Raw genomic sequence first — 5,310 nt, 5'->3', positions numbered from 1 at the left:
TAGATAGGGTCTTTCTCACTTGCAGTCCCACTCTTTAAGTGTTCAACACCTTTAGTACCAAAACTCTATTTTTAAATAGAAATTGTCCTATTCCATTAACAACTAATGCAAACGGCACGTGACAACTGGCAGCTAGCTGAAAGAACAGAAGATCATGCTTGTATTTAGTTTTTGGAGTGAAAAAAGGCGCCAAAAAAATATTTTTTGCTATTTATATATGTAAATAACCCACAAAAATCACACAATATTTTTATCTTTTTTTCATCACTTAATCTTGAGAGCAATAGGCTAAAAGATATCACAAACATCTCAAAATACTTTCAATATTGTGTGATGTTTTAAGGAACAAAATATTGCAAGGTATTGTAAGATTTTTTCTTTTTTTTGGTAAAGGTAAGTTTCATTAATTAAATAATAGTACAGTTCAACAGTCAATTGGGTGATCCCTCGACAGGCTAAGGGATACGCCATAGTCTATAGAGAGCACATGAACTAATGAAACTAGGAAGATTAATACTCGAAATTCATTGCCTAACATCGTCAATAACAAAAGAAGCCAATATATTAGGCGGATGCTCAATGTGTTGGAATCGTCTCGAGTTTCTTTCAGGCCATAAATGGTAAAGGAATGACCCAAGTAACGCTCTGAATGCAACGTTGATGATATGCTTCCCTCTCCATTTCCTCACTGCCGATTCCACATCTGCTACCAATGTTTGATTGGGCCAAGGGAATCGAATAATTTTCCGTATGGCTGCAAAGCATCGTCTGCTGAAGCGGCATCGGAAGAATAAGTGAGAGTGTGTCTCGACTGCATCCTCATCACAAAGAATACACCCTCCAATGTGTGTGAGTCATAGTTTGTCCGTCGTTGGTGGACACATCAAGCCCAAGCAAGCTCGGTCCTCGTGGGAATCGAGAAATCAAGAGGCCAAGGTGGTGCCATGGATCCTTCCAAAGATAGAAAGTCCTCCAATCTCCAATACGAAACTCCACCATTGGTTGGATAAGGCTGCATAGACGAAGCAGCTTTCTCCAACCCCATGATCTTCCCTTCTCGTCGACTGTCCAAATGGAATTATTTTGTAGTCTTCCGAGCTGTAGCCACTCAACCAAGATAGAAATTCGGTCACATCTAATGACATCACACAACTTCTTAGTCATTAGGGCTCGGTCGAGAATACCAATATCTTTTATTCATTGGCCCCCTTCCCCAATTGGTTTGCAAACATCCTTTCACGCAACTTTGTCATATCTCGTCGTAGAGGTGCCTTCCATAAGAATATTCTAAGGCGTTTCTCAACTTTCTTAATAATCGCCTTCAGTAGTATGAATGCAGAAGCCAAATAAACGCTCAATGCTGAAAGTACAAATTTAATGATTTGTACCCGCCCAACATATGATAACGATATACTCTCCCATCCGGCAATACGGGCATCAATTTTAGATAGGAGTGGCTGACAGTCAGAGATAGTCAATCTAGATGAAATTAAAGGAAGGCCCAAGTACCTCATAGGGAGATGTCCCTCCTGAAAGCCCAAGATTGATAGCAATTGTTCTTTCCTTTCTTGTGCAGACCGGGATATAATAATGTGACTCTTTTGAATATTCAGCCAGAGGCCTGACCATTCCGCAAATCGGTACAGTCCCACCTTTAGGACTCTAACCAAGCCCATATCAACTCTACAGAAGAGTAGTAGATCATATGCAAATCCCAGTTGGAATACCCTCGCTAGCTCACATCTTCCGGTTGGAATGGTAGACATAATTGGCTCGCCTCCTCATCAGTTAGAGTATGCCTCGCCCAAGGTCTCACATAGCTAATGTCCACTAATATTTGACATTTGTTACCTCCAAGGAAGTTCTGATAATAGGATACAAACTCATGCACAATCTCCCTTGGTTCTGTGTGAGTGGTGTCAACCTCATCGTTAATCTGCAAGATCCTCCTCACCATTGTAAGACTTTTGGGGGATGTTTTGGCATATTTTGGGTTTGTAAAGTGGTAGTATTTGGCATATTTTAAGCATGCAAAGTTGCACTTTACATCATATTTCATTAATTATCAAAATCAGTGAATTTCAGTATATTTTCTGTTTTTTTTGCAATTTAGTGCTTTTGTGCAATTTTAGTTTCCGTTTTTATTACTTTCAAGGTTTATGCTTACATATTTAAACACAACATAAATATAATTACTTGGAAAAAAGGCATATCATTAGTCCTTTTACACATAATTCACCATTACTAAAATGTCATCTAGTAATATATAAGAACATCCTTTTATACATAATTGACCATTACAATAGCATTCAATATTTGAAGTATCATGAGATGTTTGTGACATCTTTTGGCCTATTGCTCTCAAGATTTAGTGATAAAAATGTTGTGTGGTGTTTGTGGGTTATTTACATATATAAATAGCAAAAAAATATTTTTTGGCGCCTTTTTCCTCCATCTAAAAACTGAACACAAGCCTGGTCTTTATTTTTTTCGCCAGCTGCCAATTGACTAACGGCACATGATAACTCACATGCCATTTCCGTTAGTTGTTAATGGAACAGGACTATTTCTGTTAAAAAAATAGGATTTTGGGACTAAAGGTATTGAACATGTAAAGCGTGGAACTGTAAGTGAGAAGGACCCGATCTAGTGGGACCAAAAGTGATATTTTGACCCAGTTGACTAACGGCACGTGATTGTTAACGGAACAGGACCATTTCTGTTAAAAAAATAAGGTTTTGAGACTAAAGGTGTTGAATATGTAAAGCGCGGGACTGCAAGTGAGAAGGACCCTATCTAGTGGGACCAAAAGTGATATTTTGCCTTAATTTTCTTTATTTGAGGATATTGACAGCAAGTTTTATTTGATTTAAAATGGAATAGTTTAAAATAAATAAATAATACTTATTTTGATTAATAATTTTTTTAATAAAAATATTCTTGTTCTTGTTTGATAATTTTTTTATGAATAAGATTTTTAAATTGTTTATATGCTAACAATTATCTTAGTATAATGTTAACTTGTTTATTTTCTAATACAAAATAAAAAAAAGGGGTTAATCAGTAAATTTACATAAAACAGTCTCTTCTTCTCAATTTATTTTCTCGTACCAAACAAGGAGAAGTATTTGAATTTTACTCATCTTCCAAATCATACCAAATAATTTAAAAGAAAAATTATTATTTTTTCTCTCCTCCTCGCCTTTTCACATTTCCTCCCCCCTTTCAATTTCCCTTTCCTCTCATTTGAACCAAACAAACTCTAAGTAAAAGTAAAAATGATAATATCTTATGGGATTTAAAATTGTAGTTAACTAAAGTATGTTTGATTGGAAGGAAAAGTGAGAGTATATGAGAAGTGGAAGTAAAAAAGAACGTATAAGAAATAATTTGGTGTTTGGTTAGGGAAAAGATATGGAGGGGAAGTAAAACACGATATATATGAAACCCCTCAAAAGTCTAATTTTGTTTCCGTAAAAAATTGGAGGAAAAATGAAAGTATAAGACCAAAAAGATAAAAATATATATTTTATATTTATTTGCTCTGTTGCTCATATATATATAATTTTCTTCCAATTTTTTTCTCATTCTCACAAACAATACCATACATCACCAGAAAAAAAAAATCGCTGAAAAAAACTAAAACATTGAAATCAATGATGAATACTTTTATTAATAAAAAATATTTCATAGTGTTTATTTTTATTTTTGATCCATTTTCGAGATGGGCCAAAACATGGTAAATATTTGTCTTGATTTGTTTTAGAATTTTTTGTGGTGTTCTGACATGTTTCGAAACTGCACCTCATTTGTTTTTGATCAAAATAAGTCTACACTAACTATTTATAACTAAAAAACTTATATACATACTCATACATATATATATAAATATATATAAAAGAGACATGATTTAACAATGAATAGTAGTTTTTGTCTCTCACTAAACAACATCAAACATACCATACTTCTTATATATTATCTTAAAAAACAAATTCAAACATACACACTGTCTCTAACACATATTTATTTATCTTTATTTTTCTTTTTCTATCTACACAGAACACACCAAAACAAGTTAAAAATGAAACTAAACATAATGTTTATGTTCTTGTTTTAAAAATATTTTTATAATAAAATTTTAAATTTTTGATACACTAAAAATTATATTAGTATAATATCAATTGTTTCTTTTCTAATACAAAATAAAGAAAAGGGTAATTCAGTAAAATTATAAAAATAGTCTTTTCTTCTCAATATATTTTTATCGTACCTAATAAATGAAAAAAAATTAAAATTTGCTTTTCTTTCAATCATACCAAACAACTTAAAAAGAAAATTATTGCCTTATTTGTTTCTCATGTGCGCAGAAGCACTTAGTAGTTTGCTCCAACAAGCGGAAAACAACGGCTCCATGAGGGTTTTGTTATTGGTTGAACAATTCCATGGGTGTCTCATCTTCTCTTTGTTGATGACACTCTCATTTTTTGTGAGGTATCTTTGGAGACTATGAAAGCAATTAGGAGTATCCTGAACAAGTATACTTTAGCATTGGGACAAGTTATTAATTTCAGAAAGTCTACAATAACACTTACCCCTAACTTGGGAGCGGACTAGGGCAAAGAACTCGAAGATAATTTTGGTGTAGCAATAGTGGAGAAGTATGCAAAGTATTTAGCTTTTTCTATTATGGGGGGGTCGTTCTAAAAATGAGCCCTATGTTTGGTTTTGTGTTTTGGCCCATTTTAGAGATTGGCCAAAACACAAAACCTTGTTTGTTTTTGTAATTTGCACACCTACACTAGGTGTGCAATTTTAATTTTAAATATTTTTTTATTCTTTTCTCTCTCTTCTTACATCTTGTTAGCCTTCTTCTCTCTCCTTCTTCTCATTCTTTCTTTTCTTCTTTCTTCTTTCTTATTATATGTATTATATATTATTTAATATATAATATTTGTGAATGTAATTAAAAATTTCTATTAAAAAATAATTATTAACTTATGAAATTATTGATATTAAAGATATTTAATATCAATGCTACTTAGTTAAAATATGTAAAATTTTTCTACCTAACAGAAATACTATAGCAGTTACGTACACTACTGATAATATATCAATACTATATACCTAATTCGTATTTTTATTACTTCAATTATCTATTAAAATTTATTAGTTCACATATAAAATTCTAATGAATGTATTTTCAACATGTTATATAGTACATTTAACTCTTGATTATAAATTTTTCACCTTAGACCATTTAAATCTTTTGTACTTATAATTTTTCCTATTTCATTGAAATATTTGAGAAAT

This window comes from Sesamum indicum, linkage group LG3 (genome assembly GCF_026168435.1).
Source record: "Sesamum indicum cultivar Baizhima isolate 11 linkage group LG3, ASM2616843v1, whole genome shotgun sequence".
Lineage (NCBI taxonomy): Eukaryota > Viridiplantae > Streptophyta > Magnoliopsida > Lamiales > Pedaliaceae > Sesamum > Sesamum indicum.
The sequence above is the reverse complement of the archived record's forward strand: the minus strand, read 5'-3'. Positions refer to the sequence as shown.